General features: G+C 39.6%; 1 protein-coding gene across 2 annotated transcripts in view; it reads left to right on the top strand.

Annotated features, from left to right (window-relative positions):
* PKHD1 (PKHD1 ciliary IPT domain containing fibrocystin/polyductin) overlaps window positions 1–20,061 on the top strand; it is a 473,171-nt gene that overhangs the window by 94,274 nt on the left and 358,836 nt on the right. The window lies entirely within an intron of this gene.

Raw genomic sequence — 20,061 nt, 5'->3', positions numbered from 1 at the left:
GAAGTCTTAAGTGCAGCCCATAAAACAAAGAGAAATTGTTTGTTTGGATTTTGTCTACTATGGATGTTAGGACCCTTGTTAAACTCAGTCAAACCCATGGCAACTTTGAAACTCCAGGGAAAGAGGGAGGGGCAGGAACATAGCATTCTCCCCATTTCTGCCTCAAAGGGATTCCTTTACATTCACTTGACTGATCCAGATGTTTCACCCAGCAATTTCAGTTGTGCTAACTGGAAGAGGTTTCTCTGAACATCTGATCTGCCATATCAGTGAAAAAAGAAGTCTGAAAACAATGCTGTTCAAGTTATCTGCAAAATGATGTTAAACCTAGAATCCTATATGCAGTCAAATACTATTTGGTGTAAGAACAAAATAAAGACATGCACACTATACAAAGTTCAGAAAGTTTATCACCCTTGTGCACTCTCTTAAAAATGATATACTCTGGCAAATTGTAAAATGAATCCAGGCATGGAGATGATATGGGATACAAGAAACAGCAATGAACCAATATCCCCCAAAACAGCCAAAAAAAAAAAACCCCGAAAAAACAAACAAAAAAACCCCCGACGATAAAAAGTGTTGAAAATGTGGCTGTGAAACTTACTATAGATAAGAATAGATTCTTAACCATGCAGAGTCAGGAACCTGTTTCAAGTTAGGTATATTAAAAGGAGAACAAGAAACAGAGGCGTAAATCTCTTCTTTGACAAAATGAGGTATTTGTAACACAAACACAACATTATATGAAGATGAAAGGCACATATGATTTAAGTTCCTGCAAAGGGAACTTTCTATAAAAGGCAAGACAATTTGCCCCAAAGAACCCTAAACAAGCTTTAGGTTTACAGAAATGTAAGTACCAGGAAAGAGGTCTGAAGCAGGATGCTAAAAATTAAGTGTGTGTGGATTATTTGAAATACCCTATACAGAATTGCAAGATCCCCAGAATACTGCTGCTCGCCAACCCAACCAGATATCTATTCCTACCCCTCCCACTAGGAGACAGAGGCATAATTTGTACACAGATTGAATTAGTGAGATGTTAATTAGGTGCTTGATTGCAAAAGTAAGGAGATGAGGATAGTGGATGGTACTGAAATCTGGCAGATGAATGGAAAGTCTTCTTTCTTTAGAGAGAGGTCAACTTCCCCTGATCCCATTAAATTCTTTCTTCTGCCCAGCTTGGAATTCTGGCAACCCAAATTCTTCTCCTTCTAGAAAGGAGTTGAAGATCCTTCTTTGGAGAGATTCAGCCAGAGTAAAGACCCACAGATTTTTATATTTGAAAGCCTCATGAAGTTCAACATAGATCATCCTCTTAGATTTTTAGTGCATTGCTCTTGAGTGTGAATGGAAGGGCTTCTGGGTTTGGCCACGAGAGATTAATGAGTTTTAGACTTACCCTCCTGCCACAACCAACTACAAAACCTGTCAGAATAAATTTCGGACATTGGATAATAGCACAAGGTTGTGGTTCTTGAGAGAAGGGGTGGGGCACATGAAGATTGGCTTTCTGTCTGGGAGTACAGTTCCAAACACAGCACTGGGAAATAGAACCCAAGCAGAGAGAAGCAATCTCATTGGAAGAAGCAATCAGGTATCACAGTTCAGGGCACTTATGTAGGGAGCTGGTATGGAAAAGGAGGTAGAGGTAGGAGGGACAGAAAAATGTTCAATGAGGGGCACCTGGGTGGCTCAGTCAGTTAAGCTTCTGACTCTTGATTTCGGTTCAGAACGGTTGTGATCTCACAATTCTTGAGATCAAACCCCGAATTGGGCTCTGCACTGACAGCAATGGAGCCTGCTTGGGACCCTCTCCCTTTCTCTCTCTCTCTCTCTCTCTCTCTCTCTCTCTCTCTCTCTGCCCCTCTCCTCACATTCTCTCCCTCTCTTTCAAAACGATAAATACACATTTAAAAAAAAAAGAAAAAATATTTTTTATAGTTACAAACAGGCCTGCAAACCACAAGAGACTTTTGCATACAGGGAACAAACTGAGGGTAGAAGGGGGTGGGGTGGTGGGTAAAATGAGTGATGGGCATTGAGGAGGGCACTTGTTGGGATGTGCACTGGATGTTTTATGTAAGTGATGAATCACAGGAATCTACACCTGAAGCCAAGAGCACACCGTATACGCTGTATGTTAGCTAATTTGACAATAAATTATATTAAAAAAGAAAGAAAAAATATTTAATACAATAATGGCAAAAATTTTTCAAGTTTGATGAAAATTACAAACCCACAAATCTAAGATTAATGAATCTAAACTAGAGGAAACCTTAAGAGATCCATTATTGGAATTATCAGTAATGTTAAGATGTTAGTTCTTCCAGTTCAGTTGTATGTTCTAAATAATATTTAGAGTCAATGCAATTCCAACAAAACATCCCAATAGGTTCCCTTTTTTTTTTGTAGAAATTTCCAGGCAGATTCAAAAATATTATGGAAACACAATGAATAGCCAAAACTACCTTGAAAAAGAACAAATTTTGAGTACTTACACTGCTTCATTTCAAGCGTTACTTTAAAGCTATGGTAATCAATTGGAGCTTTAAGATCTCAATTGAAAGAAGGGTTCTGTTGCTAAATGTATGTTTGAAAGCTCTTGCGGCAGCATCATGAAAGACAGGAGAGGGGAGGGATCGAAGGAAGGTGTGATGAGATATGTCAAAAATATCATGACGAGGAGATCCTTAGTAACATTTAAGGCTGTAGGATGGTATTGGTGGGGAGAAAAACCAGATTTTGTAGGGTTGAGGAGTGGCAAGGAAATGAAGGCAGCTGGTATAGATCACAAGCAGGAAGAGAAAAGAAGGATGCAAATGAGTATCATGGCTGAGTAGTACCTTCCTCATGCCCATCCTTAACATCACTAGTGATAGGGATGGTTTCTCAGTTAAAGGTGCTTAGATTAAAGCTGTGGTCTTCAAGTGTGTTATTTGAGTTGACAAGACAAAGACTCCACAGGGTTCTCACCACATCTATTTATCTAGTGACCACAAAATAGCTCTCAGACAACCCTGATGTCAAATGGTCAAATTACCACCATCTTTAGGGACTTCTGTTTTTAAATTTTACTTGGGCTCTTCAATGCACACTTCCTTCAGGAGGATTGTATTTTCCTTAATACAAATTGAAGGATTTTCCTTTTGGGAAATCTCATAGTAGTGTATCATACTTGTCTTAAGGAATTTATCTTTTAAAATTATTTAAAATATTTATAATTATTAAAATCTCCTCTCTCCCAACTAGACGCTAAATTCTCTGAGAGTGGGATCTATATTGGATTCCTCTTTGATGGATGGGTGGATAAAAGTATATACCTGTACTGGATTACTAGTAAGCTTACTACTGCTTACTACTTACTACTGCTTAATTTAATGTTTACTTTTGTTGAAGAGGACTCACCTATAAAATTGGTGTAATACAGTGATGTGACAAATTTTACATTTTAAAAATATGTGTAGCTAGATAGAGGCTAATTTGAAGTGACCTTCCATTCCCTCGTTGATTTTTTTTCCTATTACTGAAATACAAAAACGCTTTTTCACTTTTGTTTTTTGTTGTCTCTTTTTGTTTTCCTTCCTTATTCTTTCCTTTCTTCTCTTACTATTCCCCCCACCCCTTTCCCTCCTCTGCCTTCTATCCTCTCATTCCCCTCCCCTCCCTTCCTTCTTCTCTTCCTATTCTTCTCCTTTCCTTTCAAATGACATTTTATTCAGTGTGTATCATGGAGCTTGTGTGCCTGTGGAGGTAGGTGCTGTTGAAAGCAGGGTTGAGCTGGTTGTTAGGCCAGAGACCTAAGATGTAAGAATACAACCATTCCTCCCTGACTTGGAGAAAACTTATGGAACCGCTTGTAGTTTCTCTGTGAAGTGAGGCCCCTAATGTATACCAGTTACATACTGTGAGGACAGGGTGAATTGGGAGGCAGATGGTTTCACATCTGAAAGGGACTTTACTTCCTTAGGATGATTAGGCAGATAGCAGAGACAAATGGGATAAATGGTTGAACAGGACTCCTGGGGCCTGGCTTGTAGTTCTGGCAATGTCCTATCAGATTTTGAGAGAGTGGCAAGTCACTTAACCTTTCCAGTGGTTAGGGTTAGTACTCTCTGACTTCCAGGTTTTTGAGGGAGGAAGACAATCCTTATAAGGGGTGGTAGCAGGAGGAAACTAAGTTCAAGATGCATTATGCCATAGTAGTTATGAGCTTGAGCTCTGAATAAAAACCCTAACCCTAATCCTTCTACTTAGTATAGAACATGGGGGAAACTTTCTTGTCTGTGAATTTCTATTTCATACATGTGGAGCAGTTAGCACAATGTCTCATTCATAGGGAACTGTCATAATATGCTGGATATTACTACCTCTGGTTGAATACAGAGTGGGACTATACAATTAAGAAAGGTAGTGTGTGAGTGTTCTGCAAACCATTATGAACAGTTAAGGTGTCACAATTTGCGGCATTGTTTATTGTGGTATTGTCCTAACCAGAACATGCTATGGAAAAGAGGCCTTGCCACTTCATTGAGCCCAAGACTTTGAAAGGTTCTCTCTCTTGTTCTTTCTTTAAAAAGAGAGAATTCAGGCCTGAATGCAGGCTTAAATTCATCCAAACAAATTAATTGTGCCTCTCTGTTTCTCAAGGACTCTTTATATTAAATGAGTTCATGACATTGCCTGTTGTTCCTTTTTCACCAAGGTATTTTAATAGCAAATGAGGCTATGGTTTCAAAGACTCTATCACATTGTGGCCAAAAAAAAAGGTCCTTATCATGCTTAGGTATTATAATATCACTAAGTAATTATTGTATTACTACACAGGAGTTTGAATCATCTCAGGTAAATTTGTTCTTAACTTTTATCTTAAAATAATAGTTTCTGTTCTCATTGGAAAACAGTGAGTTTTATTAGCTCTGTGAAAATGACTCTATTAATGACAGGCAGAGGGCAGTCCCACTGGGACATGACATGATTATTTCCTTCTAAAGTACAGCTTCGTAAATGGAAACCGTTCTGGTCTAAATAAATACTGTGTGGAATTTTCTCAGGGAGCCTAATGCCATGCAAAAACACATGGGCTCATTTTGGGTCTGATTCTGGGAATGTAAAGATTATATTTTTTCTGAGACTTTCCAAATATGAGACTTTAGCTAGCTTGCAGATAAGTGTAGGTAGGTGCTAAGAAATTGCTTTGGGTGGTAGGCTGGCCCTATAATAGGTTTCTTTGGATTCTACAGGGCATTGAAGCTTGATGAATGAAGAACCAGAGATGCTCAAGTTAGTTTCTTTGCTGACTCATTGGTGACCTTGAACAACTTGTTTTCCACTCTCCTGTCTCAGTTTCCCCATCTGTGACGTGGGTGGATTTTATGGAAACCCTAAGCCACAGAATGTGAAAATTGTGATATATGAGTATGTTACTTTATCAGTATATCTAATTCTTCATCTGAGAGAAAAGCTTGCTTTTTCAGGGGTTTATTAGTTCATTTTCTGGAGACATTATGGTGAATCACATCTTCCTGAAGCCTGATGAAGAATTAAGAGGCTACCTAACAATGAGTAGCTGCCCAGGCGTGAAGGGTCTCAGATAGTAGCTGACTAGATGTCAGAAATTAGATATAGATTAGATGTGTGGGTGCGGGTGTGGTATGGTGTGGTAGTAGGAATGATGTGCTGTCTGTGTTGGTGGAGTTTCCTAAGTGTTTGGATATGTGGTTTCTTACTAGGCATGTTAAATATTTTTAATTGTGCTAAAAACTGAAATGTTCTCAGTTTTGAGTCTAATATAGTATTTGATGATTATTTGAAATGGCAAATAATGATCCCAGTCTGGTTGATGGGGGTTGGGGGAGGGGGGAAATGGGTGATGGGCATTGAAGAGGGCACTTGTTGGGAGGAGCGCTGGGTGCTGTATGTAAGCGATGAAACATGGGAATCTACCCTCAAAACCAAGAGCACACTGTATACACTGTTTGTTAGCTAATTTGACAATAAATTACGTATTAAAAAAAAAAAAGAAATACAACAGGCAGTTCAGTTAATTTGGAAAACTGGGGCTTTCTACTCAGTGATGTCCTCTTTGAAATCTTGTTTGCTCAGTCATTCATCTTCTTCTACAAGGTCCTTGATGATGGTGCCATGACTGAGTTCTGCTCTTTCTTCGAAGAACCATGGTACTGCCCCTGAAATGCATGTCTATATGAGAGGAGGGTGGAGGGCCTTGACTACCTAGCTGTAGCAGCAGCTGGAGCCATAAGGGTGAAGAAATTTGGGTAAAAGTGAATGGGAAGGACATCTCATTTTGGATGAGAGAGAATGTGGTTGTTCAAGCATTGAAAGCATTATGGAAACTGACTGCATCAACTGAACATCCAGCTCAGAAAGAAAGAAAGAACTCTTGTCTCTCAGGGGGTTGCTTTAGAGTTGGAGAGAAAGGGGACAGGAGAATAGAAGCAGGGGTGTTGGATAGAAATAAGAGTACTTTAAAAAAAATTAAAAATTTTTTTAAAGGCACACCTGGGTGTCTTAGTTAAGCATCCAACTTCGGCTCAGGTCATGATCTGGTGGTCTGTGAGTTCAAACCCTGAATTGGGCTCTGTGCTGACAGCTTAGAGCCTGGAGCCTGCTTCGGATTCTGTGTCTCCCTCTCTCTGCCTCTCCTCCGCTTGTGTTCTGTCTCTCTCTCAAAAATAAATAAACATTAAAAAAATTAAAAGAGTTAAGAGAGTGCTGAACTGCTTTTTAATAAAAACTGCTACCCAGAAGTGGAGATTCTCCTTATGGCACTGTCACTCGTATGGGTGGATGATGTTAACTTGTTTTTGAGTCTATGAAATGGTAGTCTCAGGCATAGACTTTCATGCATAATTTCAGACATTCTGCTTCTTTTCTTACTGCTTCATTTCAGCTTTGAGGTGATTGAACTAATGTCATTGGGCAGATCAATGGAGGGCACATATGCCATATTCCTTTTGATAGTTCATTTAGTTATTGTTGTCCAGCTGTCTTCATGGATTGCTTTGGCCACTGGTCGGATAGTCAGGCAGGACCTCTTGTGGCTCTTTTTTGTTGGCTAATGTTTGTTGATGGTAGGCTACTGCCTGGGTATCGATGAAGGTGTATCTGACCCCAACAATGCTTCAACTTATCTCTCTGGCTGTCCTTCTCTATGGAAACATCATAAATGCAAGTCAAAGGAAGAATATGTGGATGAGGCCAGCTTTTCCATAAAATAGACACTAAGAGATCACCTTGGCTTTACTAAAATGAGGGCAATGTGTCCTTTCTAAAGGAGGAATGAAGGAATTGTGTAGAAGCAGCCATTTACTGAAGAAATAAATTGCTCATAGGAACTTATACATTAAAAAACAAACAAAAACCAGGAAAGGCATGTGTTGATTCTGTTGATTTGACAAAAGAACTTCTGGCCTTTATAGGATATGATTACCACTGTACTAATTTCTTCAGAATCTCCTTTTGATGGGAGAGGCAGCTATAACTCAGAAGGAATCATTGTGAAATGTTTCCTTGCTTCCAATTAAGTGCTAGGAACCTCCTAAGATTAATGGATATTTAAGTGAATTTCCAGAACTGCCTCTCTTTTTTAATCAAGAGAATTTATCATGGTTCTGCATTTATTCTCCTCTGTGATAGCCATCTCTAGTATCCAGTTCTCAACTATTTTGAGCACAATGAAGCTTTGCACTTTCCCACCCTTTTAAGGGCTGATGGGCCATCTGAGTTGCTTAAAATGTGGGTAGAAACATTTAATTTCTAGGGCTTGACTCTCCAGCCCTCTTTTCTCCTTTGCCATGATGACTACATGGCTCAGAGCATAGAGTCAATGTATAGAGGACAGTTGTTTTACCCTGGAGAGTTGCCAGTATTTTAGTGGACTTTGTGTGAGCAAGAAATAAACAATTATAAGATAATTTGAGATCGTTTGTTACTGCATATAATCTAGCCAGTCCTAGGTGGTGACTAGCCACATCGTCCTTCACCTTTAGCCTTATGACTTACTTCCTGCCTTCCACATGGTGTATTTAATTCTTTTCCATGAATCCACATGGAATCATGACCTGGTTCATGTTCTTGATGGCAGATATGACAAGCTGAACAATAAGGTGACAGATATTATGGACCAGATAGGATTTAGAGGAGTAAAATCAGCTTCTTTTTATATTCCTGTTTCCTATTTTCCTCCCTTTCACTGGTGGTGTGCTTCCATTCTCTCGCTCTCTAAGTTTATTTATTTACTTATTTTGATATAGATAGATAGAGAGCAGGGGAGGGACAGAAAGAGAGGGAGAGAGAGTGTCTCAGGCAGGTTCTGCACTGTCAGCGCAGGGCCTGACATGGGGCTCAGACCCACGAAACATGAGATCATGACCTGAGTCAAAACCAAGAGACAGACGTTCGACTGACTGAACCACCCAGGTACCCCATGTGCTGCCATTCTCACTCACAGTTCTTATCTTTTGAAGATCCTCTGTGGGATTTTCTATTGCTGGGAGATGAATTATTTTCTTTTGTAATATTGTTGCAAACTCTGGGGGTTTGTGGAGAGACTTGGCTATTTCTGGCATTTCTGCCTGTGCTAAATATCTTGTTTATTTCCTCCTAAGAGTCACTCTGGGGCATTGTGCATAATGTTGAATCCATTTTTAAAATGGAGCATATATTTATATCTATAGTCTATACTTACAACCATAGCTCTATATCACCTATTTGTATGTATTTTTTTTACATGCATGCCCTCTTATCTCTTTAAATTTTGCTTTAAAAAAAATCTGCTATAAAGACATTAATCACAAGGCAAAAACCACAATTTAAATAGACCTAAATGATAAAGAGACTCACAGAATGGCTCACAGAATGGGAAATCTCAGGAATCATAGGTATGGCTTGATCTAGCAGTTCGGGACTCACAAATGGGATGGCTCTGGGATGGCTCTTTCCATGTCTCTGCCCTACCTTCTAGAGGGTCAGATTTAAGCAAAGACTGCCTCCTCTGGGCCCATAAGATGGTTGCCAGTAGCTCCCAAGGCTGCTTGTTTTCCTCTTCATGTTACATGGGAATGAAAGGGTCTTTAATGAGCAGTCTCAGAAGGAGGACACTTTTTTCCCAGACCTCCCAACAAATGTCTCCTCATGACTCATTGGTCCAAATTGAGTTATTTGACCACATTTCCCTGTGTGCAGGGAGATAGGCTTTGGTGGTTGTTTTTGGTCAATGAGTGTTCACTGTGGACCTTAGAATAGAGCTAATCTCACTCCAACACCGGGGTGACAATATGAGCTCAGTGATGCCCCAAAGAAAAATCTTGATGAAGGGCTATTGATGAAGGGAAGCTGAGAATGGAAGTTGGGGGGATCACCCAGCGCTTGACTACAATGGCCTCACGTTTCTCTTAGTGGCTCTAAACTAAGGCCTCTTCTTCTGGTCCTCCTCACTGATCCCTTTTGATAACTTAATGCATTGCGGTTGCATGGCATTTTTACATGTGTGAAAACAAAGCACCTCTTCTGTATAAGAGAATTGGCTAAATGAAAAGGAAACAGAATTGGTAAATCTCCTGTAGAACTCAGTAGAGTGTTCGCTTTTAACAAACGAATAAGCAAACAAGGAAGCATAATAACCACATAAAACACATACACCTTCAGTAGCCTGCAGGACCTCTAAATCAGTTATACATATATATTTTTGGTGATATGCAATCTTCCTGATTCAAAATGACAGTGTTTGTTTTTATGATGTACCAGCTCCCAACGGGGATGGCTCATCATTCAGCTCTATGCGAGTCAACCCTCCTCTAATAACATAGAAAAAAAAAAACTATCTAGGGAAAGAAATGGTCTGTTATAGGGTTTGTTTCTCATAATCAGTCCTCTAAAACACATTACAAATATTAATTACTTAAGCCTCTTAGTGTCCCTGCCCAATAAATACCTATTTACATGGAGTGAAGTTGACAGGGTCACTGACGAAAGCCCTTCCATGAATTAATGTCAAAGCAAGGACCTCGACTACTAGGCTCACAGCTCTAGTACCAGTCACCCAAAAGCAGTGCCATTTAATTTCTTTCCCTTCCCAGAGGGGAAACGTATGCACAGCCAAGCAGAAGCAAATATATTTTGTTCTCTTTCTGCCTGGCATTGATTAATAAGAGTTTGAAGGACACTACCTGATGACTTTACTCAGAAATTGAATGAATGGAAGAATATGACCAGCAGAGAAAGCAAGGTACTCCTTGAAATTATTGTCCTTTAGTCCTCCTCAGATATTGAGCATATTAGTCCGTGTATGGGATTTTTAGATGGTTACTTTGAGAGACAACAGAAGATTGTGAAAGTATGAAGGGCTCGGATAAAATGGTTTTAAATTTGGAAGGGTTGTGTTAACTCTGCAGATGAATCAGTTACAACCCTTACCTTGTGGAAGGTATTGTTTGATAGGAGAGATCTAAGAACCCAATAAATGTACTATGAGCAAAATGTCATAAACATGGTAATAAACATATTTGCATTTTATTATGGAAAATCATTGAAGGCCAAGACATCATCTAGATGGAAAACTTATCACCTGGGAATTCTCTGGAGGGTGTGCCATTTGATCTGGGACTGAATTTATGAGGATTGTAAGGATAAAGAGAGATAAGGAGCAAAGGTATATACTAGTGAAAAGACAGTTGTTCCAGAGTGCTAGAGGTGGGAAGACATGGTTTATATATAAGTAATTATATTCAGCTGGAATATAAGGTTTGAAAGGAAGTAATGGGGAATGAAGTGACTGGAAACAAAGGTTGGGAAACATGAGTGGTCTTGATGTCAAACTAAGAGTGGATTTAATCCAGGAGAAAATGTAGAGCTGTTAGAGGCTTTATAAATTTCATAGCTACCACTTTGTCTCATGAAATATCCCTTAGAGTGCATATCAGTCAGAATCCTAGTCTGGCTGAAGTGTGACCTAGATGCCAGGTTAGTCCTGACACAGGTAGCTGCTGTTCTCTTGGTGCTCAGATACAGGTAGGTGAAGGTCAATACTGAGACAAGGGCATAAGGAAATGAAGAATCTTAAAGCTGCAGCTGAGAGGATTGAAGATGGGTATTCTGAAGGAAGTATAGAGAAATGCTGAATGACTTACCAAGTGAGAGGAAGCATAGGGACTCCTGGTGTTCTACATTCCTGATAAGTTACAGAGAATGCTATGGGTAATTATGGGTAATACCTACTTGTGAGAGTATAGGCAAGTCCTGAGGAAAACCTCAGTTTTCTCATCTGTAATGAGGAATGGGACTAAATCAGCATTTTCCAATATGAGTTTTTTAGGCAGTTAGTAATGGAGAATGTCACATTGGAGAAAAAGGGTCTGTGGTCAGATAAGTTTGGGAAATGCTGCAGGTGTCATTCCATTCTGTGAGTCATGGCACCCAGGAATACATTCGAGCCTTAGGGAGTCCTGCAGAAAAGTACAGTTTTACTCTGTCAAACTTGGCCTTTCCTAGACTTCTTTGGTCATAAGAATTTTATTTATTTTTTCCCATGTAACACCTATTGGCTCCTGTGGAAATTTTGGATTAGATCATTGTAAGGGAAAAGGCTCCTTCTCACATTCTATGATTCTGGGTTACCACTGAGGGTTTCTTCTCAGTCTATGATTTTACAAATCCAAAAAAAGTGTTCTCTTCTACAATGGCTGAGTGAATTTTCCTACCTATAATATAGGATTTACCATCATCCCCAATCAACTTTCTCTCTGAGTTGAGGCAAGAAGTTCTTTAAAAGTGCTTTTTCAAGTGCTTTGAGATCTTCTGAGGAGGAAGATCCCTGGTGGGTTTGTCACATGACTTCATTAGAGACCCTGTATGCTAAGGAGCTATATCAACTTCAGCTTCCAGTTTGGAATCATCATATTTCTAACATACTCTATTCACCAGGAAAGAGCTGAGGGATTATTTTTTTCTTCCCCCCCCTCTCTTTTTTTGTATCTGTATATAATGTAATTTAACCTAGCAAAAAAGACACTGATTGTCTGTCCCACAGGACTTAATTAACTCCCAGCTTCATGGTGTGCTGCAGAAATAATAAGAAAAGGAAAAGTTCGGGTGTTCCATACCTGTCCACTTCCACCTCTGGTGCATAATGAGATGTCAGCAGTGGTGACACTGATGAGGTGTGTGAAACATGCTGATTGCAGGAGGCAGCGAGCTGCCTGCTCAGCTCCTGGGAACTCTGGCCATGCTGGAAGAACTGTGGATCCAGCGAGCAGTTTTTTCCTTCAGATTACTACGGCTTCCCGTATTTTCCCCATTCGCCTCCCTGCCACCTGAGCTGTGGTTTTGTTAACCTTTAGCTCTGCCTTCTGCACCCTGGTCGGATGTTATGACAATTGTCACGGGGCATCTGCCATGTTTATTAAGCTGCCTGTAGCAAATCCGGACTGGTAGTGCAGGTTTCTACCAGCCAGCCCTCAGGGGAGCCCATTAAGAAATTGCAAGGCTAATAAAAATCATGCTGGATGAAATTGCAATCCTCTGGTGCCACTACGTGATGGGTCGGTTTTAAATTTTAATGGTTGCAGGGACCGAAGGTTTGAACGGGGACCCTTGTCCCAGCAGCACTGAAAGGTGTACCTTCTTAACCCAGAGCTAGAATGGTGCGGTGAGAGGGCAAACTGGTTTCTTTCCTGTGCGACGTTTCTCCACATTTGAGATAGGAATTTATTAATGTTTCTTATATGCTAACAATGCACTGCTCCTGGAAAAAAGCCTCACTCTGCTAGGTGGCATGCAATTTGGTCTACAGTTCAGGTCCTCTAGCCTCACACTCATTGAAGCCTTCAGTGTCCATGCCTGAGGGACCCTTGGAAATTCATGGGGAATAGTTCCCAGCTCCTTGTTTCAGTAAAACTGTCTTAATATTTTCCTGTACTGGTAGCTTCTTGAAGAGATCTCTTGGAGAGCCATTCTAGCATTTAAATTCATCTTTACACCGTATTCCATCTAATCCAGGACCATTGCGTCAAAAGTTAATCCTTCTTCCTTGCTGGATTTCTTCTCCCAGGATGCATCACTTTACCTGCATAAACCAATAGTTTTTGAACATCAGAATGAAACAACAAAATCTGTAATTGCTGTTTTGGTAAGACTGAGGAAAGTGGAAGGAAAAACATCAGGGCTAGGTCTGAAGCCATGTAGAGAGGTATATGCTCCGTTTAATTTTATTTTTATTTATTTTTTTAAGTTTATTTATTTTGAGAGGGGGAGGAGAGGCAGAGAGAGGGAGAGAGAATCCCAAGTAGCCTCCGTGCTGTCAGCACAGAGCCCAATGCCGGTCTTGAACCCACAAACCGTGAGATCATGATCTGAATTGAAATCAAGAGTTGGCTGCTTAACCCTCTGAGACACCCAGGTGTCCCTATGCTCCATTTTATTGCAAAGAAACACTACCTCTACTAAAAGAAAGTGATAGCATTAACAGAATACTTATTTCTTGTCAGGAACTGAGTGAAGCCATTGACTTCGACTGCAAGTTTTATTATTATTATTATTATTATTATTATTATTATTACTATTATTTTAATTTATTTTTAGATTTTAATCTGTTTTCTTATTTGAGAGAGAGGGAGTGGGGGAGAGGAAGGGGGGAGACAGAAAGAGAGAGAAAATAGGAATTTTAATCAGGCTCCACACTCAGCACAGTCTGACATGAGGCTCTTTCCCGCAACCCTGGGATCATGACCTGAGCCGAAATCATGAGTCAGACACTTAACTGACTGAACCACCAGGAGCCCCTCCAAAATGAAGCTTTGAAGTGATTGCTGTTATCATCTCCAATTCACAGAGTTACTTCTCAGAAAGGCCAGTGGCTTATTCTAGGACCCACAGCTGGTAAATGGCGGAGCACGGACTCAAAAGATAAAAGAATTCTAGAACCCGTACTATTACTGCTAATTTTCTCTTGAAAAAATATTTCAAAAAAAAAAGGAAAAGAAAATCTGTTCTCTTTTGTAAACATTTCTCAAAATAAATATGTAAAATTATATCGATTAGTGGAAGTAGATCTCAGGGTAGTGGAAAAAGTATAAGTACATTAAAATTTGATCTCCTGAGCTTCAACCTCAGCTATGAGCTTGGCTACATAGTTCTGCCCACTTTACCTACCACACCTTCTTGTGGGCATTAACCTACCACTTGTGTTCTAGGTCCTTCCAGGGATATTTCCTGCTTCCTTACCCTTTTGCTCCGGCAGTGATTTGAGTGGAAGTGCCTGCGTGTGTGTGTTTATGTGCATTTATCTTGGTAGGGTAGTGTGTGCTGTAAGGCCTAGTTTTTACATCTGCTTTGGAAGGACTACAAGAGAATGAATGAATATGTGCATGAACATAAGGTTAATGGTCACTAGATTGAAATCAGTTATCAAAACTTTCATTGCGAAATTTTAAGAAACTTTTCTGAGACTGTAGACATTGGGAAACACAAAACAGTTATACCATTACCCAAGAAATGTTACACAAAGGGTGGTTTTACTCAAAAAGCCCCTTCCATTTCAAAGGAAGGCATTTGGCTTCTAAAACCATAATAGTTTTTGGGGCACCTGGGTGGCTCAGTTGGTTAACCATCTGACTCTTGGCTTTAGCTCAGGTCATGATCTCATGGTTCATGACTTTTGTGCCCCACTTCAGGCTCCGTGCTGGTGGTATGGAGCCTGCTTGGGATTCTCTCTCTCCTTTCTCTCTGCCCCCCACCCCCCATCTGTCTCTCAAAAATAAATAAACTTAAAAAGAAATAAAACCATAAGTTTTACTATTGGTTGCCTGTGTCTTCCTGTGGGTTGCAGATGTGGAGATAATAAACTCGACATTGTTGATTTTTTTCTTGGTATCTTTCTGAACTCTTTCACTAAGTCTTGACACTGTAATATTTAATAGAAATTATTTATTTGGCAGTTTAGAGAGAACCTTATAAGTTTCTTTGCTATATTATTTTAGTGATGTAATAGGAAACTAGATCTGTAGTTCCGGGATGTCCAGTTTAATTTTCCTTTTTTAGTTTTCTGGGGAGTGGGGTAGTGCATCTTGTGAGGTAAGGAGGAGGGATGCTGGTGTGGGAGATACAGATGTTTCCTAAGGTTTAAGCACTTGCCAAGTTTATATTGACCCAAAATTCCAGCTTCACTCTTCCTACCATTTTGTCATCTCTACAATATCACTTAAGTGCTCTAGTATGCTAAACAAGAGAAAATGCATTTTCATCTTGCTACAAAAATGTTACATGTTTAGAGTAGAAAATTTAAAGAGATAGTAGAAAGAGACAAAAAATATCCTTCATGATTTCAGCATCCATTGCTTTGATTGTGGCCAAGGAAATGATGACCAGTGATGTCATCAGCCATTTAAGCCTTTCTTGGCACCTTCACCTTGTAACCTTCAAGCTGGAACATTTAAAGATGGCAACTCCTGATTTCAATGTCTACAGGCATTGAGTATAGAAGTATGATAATTTGGTGAAGTAATTTAAAGGCATTCTCTGTATGTTGTATGAGTAAATTTGAAAAGGTCATAAGTTTAATGTTGGTAATGCGTGGGGTGATATATTTACATCTATGACTATATATCTATCCATAAAACCCATCATCAAGACAATTTTAAAGACTTTTGTGCTCCATCCTAAGAATCCATCTCTTTGAGAATCAAGGGAAATTGGCCCTATTCTTACAGGAATGTCATACACTTCTATGGTAAAATTGGAAGAACAATGCAATTTGTGTATTTAAGGCAATATTGTTATTAGGACCTAATTTTTCTTTAATTATAAAAATTTGTTTTAATGTTTACTTATTTTTGAGGGAGAGAGAGAGAGTGTAAGCGGTGGAGGGAGAGAGAGAGAGGAAGACACAGTATCTGAAGCAGGCTCCAGGCTCTGAGTTGTCCACACAGAGCCCAATGCGGGGTCAAACTCACAAACCATGAGATCGTGACCTGAGCTGATGTCTGATGCTAAACTGCCTAAATCACCCGGGAGCCCCTTTTCTTTAATTTTTTAATAAACAATGTAAATTACAATTGATGTTTAAATAGCTGACCTTCTGTGTAGTCAAAAATCAGAGCATAACTTTGGACTCTCCAAAAACTTAACCACTAACAGCTTACTGTTGACTGGAAGCCTTACTGGTAACAAACAGTTGATTAACACATATTTTGTATTTTTTTTAAATATATGAACTTTATTGTCAAATTGGTTTCCATACAACACCCAGTGCTCATCCCAAAAGATGCCCTCTTCAATACTCATCACCCACTCTCCCCTCCCTCCCACCCTCCATCAGCCCTCAGTTTGTTTCCATTTTTTAAGAGTCTCTTATGCTTTGGCTATCTCCCACTCTAAGCTCTCTTCTTTTTCCCTTCCCCTCCCCCATGGGTTCCTGTTAAGTTTCTCAGGATCCACATAAGAGTGAAACCATATGGTATCTGTCTTTCTCTGTATGGCTTATTTCACTTAGCATCACACTCTCCAGTTCCGTCCACGTTGCTACAAAGGGCCATATTTCATTCTTTCTCATTGCCATGTAGTACTCCATTGTGTATATAAACCACAATTTCTTTATCCATTCATCAGTTGATGGACATTTAGGCTCTTTCCATAATTTGGCTATTGTTGAGAGTGCTGCTATAAACATTGGGGTACAAGTGCCCCTATGCATCAGTACTCCTGTATCCCTTGGGTAAATTCCTAGCACTGCTATTGCTGGGTCATAGGGTAGGTCTATTTTTAATTTTTTGAGGAACCTCCACACTGTTTTCCAGAGTGGCTGCACCAGTTTGCATTCCCACCAACAGTGCAAGAGGGTTCCCATTTCTCCACATCCTCTCCAGCATCTATAGTCTCCTAATTTGTTCATTTTGGCCACTCTGACTGGCGTGAGGTGATATCTGAGTGTGGTTTTGATTTGTGTTTTCCTGATGAAGAGCGACGTTGAGCATCTTTTCATGTGCCTGTTGGCCATCCGGAACACGTATTTTGTATTTTATAAGTATCAAATACTGTGTTCTTATAATAGAAGAAGCTACAGAAAAGAAAATGCTATCAAGAAAATCATAAAGTGGGAATGCAAGCTGGTGCAGCCCCTCTAGAAAACAGTATTGAGGTTCCTCAAAAAACTAAAAATAGAACTACCTTACAACCCAGCAATTGCATTACTAAGCATTTATCCATGGGATACTGGTGTGCTGTTTCGAAGGGACACATGCACCCCCATGGTTATATCAGCACTATCAATAATAGCCAAAGTATGGAAAGAGCCCAAATGTCCATCGATGGATGATTGGATAAAGAAGGTGTGGTATATATGTACAATGGGGTATTACTCAGCAATCAAAAAGAATGAAATCTTGCCATTTACAACTATGTGGATGGAACTGGAGAGTATTATACTAAGTGAAATTGGTCAGTCAGAGAAAAACAAAAATCATATGACTTCACTCATATGAGGACTTTAAGAGACAAAACAGGCAAACATAAGGGAAGGGAAACAAAAATAATATAAAAACAAGGAGGGGGACAAACCAAAAGAGACTCATAAATATGGAGAAAAAACTGAGGGTTAGGGGAGGGGTTGGGGAAGGGGGGATGGGCTAAATAGGCACTAAGGAATCTATTCCTGAAATTGTTTCACTGTATGCTAACTAATTTGGATGTAAATTTTAAAAAATAAAAAATAAAAATAAAGAACTTTGCTCCTACCTTAAAAAAAATGAAAATCATAAGGAAGAGGAAATACATTTATATACTGTAAAAACTCCTTGTATAAGTGAATCCATGTTCAATGATCAACTGCATGTAAAAGTAGAGAGAGTAACATTACCAACCTTCAACCACTATCTTATTTTTGCTTTTTAAACTTTTTAATCATTTATATATTTTTTACTTTTTTTTTATTTTTCAAAAATGTTTTTATTTTTGAGAGAGAGAGAGAGAGAGAGAGAGAACAAGCAAGAGAGGGACAGATAGAGAGGGAGACAGAGGATCCGAAGCAGGCTCTGTGCTGACAGCAGGGACCCCCACTTCAGGCTTGAACTCATGAACCATGAGATCACGACCTGAGCCGAAGTCAGATGCTTAACCCACTGAACCAGCCAGGTGCCCCTGTTTTTTCAACCTTTAATTGAAGCCTATTTTATCTGGGTTATGTTTGAAAAAGGGAATCTGCTAATAGGAATTTAAGGATGAAAGCAAATTTTAACCCAGAAGTCTCTCATACTTTAGTATTTTATACAGAGCATATACAGAATGAAAAGGAGAACTATATTCCACATTTATTTGCATCTATAGCAACATGAGGCATCTGGAGATTAGATTAAAAATTGTTCATATATATGTTTTACTTTGAGTACCTTTTATTTTTTCTTTCTTTTGTTTCTATTTTCTATTCAAATTCAATTCCTATTTAAGGTTGAATTTCACACAGTCTAAAACTCTTCAGGTGTATCTGCATTTTATAACAGAATTCTTGGAGATAAATAAGTGAAGAAGATAAATGAAGATAAATGAAGATATAATTGTAGAAAAATAGACAGTTAGGGGCACCTGGGTGGCTCAGTAGTAGGTTAAAGTCCAACTTTGGCTCAGGTCATGATCTCGTGGTTTGTGAGTTCGAACCCCATGCCAGGCTGTGTGCTGACAGCTCAGAGCCTGGAGCCTGCTTAGGATTCTGTGTCTTCCTTTTCTCTGCCCAACCTCCCCTCCCCGCCCCTCCGCCACACACACACACACACACACACACACACACACACACACTCATGCTTGTTGCCTCTCTCTCTCTCAAAAATAAGTTAAAAAATTAAGAAAATTAAAAAAAAAAGAAAAATAGGCAGTGAGGATAATTTTTGCATATGGGGTGGGGCATGCTGGGTACCCCTTCGTATTTCATTGCTTGAGCAACTGAAAATTCAGTAACTTTACGGGAATACATAGTAGCTCAGGTATATTGAGCATTTATATGTAACTGGCACATGGCATATAACTATTTTGCATAAGTTACTTTCACAGCACTATGGCGTATGTATTATTAGCTCCATTTTACAGATAAGATAATGGATGCTTCTGAAGTTTGAGAGACTTACCCTAGGCCCCATGGCTAATAATGCTGGTGCAGGGATTGTGAAATGCAGTCTGCCTAGTGTTAAGCTTTCTCTTAAGCATGATGCTGCCTGCTGAATAAGTTACTAAAATGATTGCAAATGGTACATCACGCAGCGGTGGGGAGAGAATGAGATGGGAAAAGGATGGAGTAGTCTGGAAAATAAATATGTGTTAAATCTTTCAATAAAATCTCGCATCTCGTAAAATTAGACCAATGCTAGTGAATACAGTTTAAGTTCAAGGACATGGCTTTATTTAACTAAGGGACAAAAGTGTTCCAATTTTATTTTGAAAATTTTGGCCCCCAAAGCAAGATGCTTTCACAGCCCTGGTCTTGGAATATGGAAAGACTCTGAAAGAAGGGAGGGGCTTCCTACCCTGATTTTGCATGAAAAGATGTCCACTGGAATAAAACAAAGAAATATGCCAAACAAGGGAAGAAAAGGACTTGGGAGCAGATATTATCAGTGCTGGGAGAGGCAACATCTGCACAAGGTTGTTAAGATGTAGCAAGTCAAGATGGCCGCTAAAGTAACCACAGGCTATGTGAAGAGATAAATGGTTGACCCCAGCCCGTGTCAGGCTACGATTGATGCCACTATCAGCCCTAGTGCCTTCCCAATGATTTTTTAAAAAAAATCTTTGATAGAATGTGTTATCTAGTTACTGGCATGAGGGCAATAGCCTGGAGGGGTGAAGGAAAAGGAAAGAATAAAAGGTCACTCCAGGAGGACAATCTCTGTCGGACTAAATGAGAAAAAAGGATCTAGCTCAAAAGGGGAGGAAATAAATAAATAACAATAAAAGCGGCTGCTAGGTGCACAGATGGGATAAGTGAAATCGCTGTTTCCCCCTTCCCTTTCCCATCCCTCCCTCCCAACCTCCCTCTCTTCCTTCCTTCCTTCCTTCCTT

The sequence above is a fragment of the Neofelis nebulosa genome, chromosome 6, assembly GCF_028018385.1.
Source record: "Neofelis nebulosa isolate mNeoNeb1 chromosome 6, mNeoNeb1.pri, whole genome shotgun sequence".
NCBI lineage: Eukaryota > Metazoa > Chordata > Mammalia > Carnivora > Felidae > Neofelis > Neofelis nebulosa.
The sequence above is the reverse complement of the archived record's forward strand: the minus strand, read 5'-3'. Positions and strand labels throughout refer to the sequence as shown.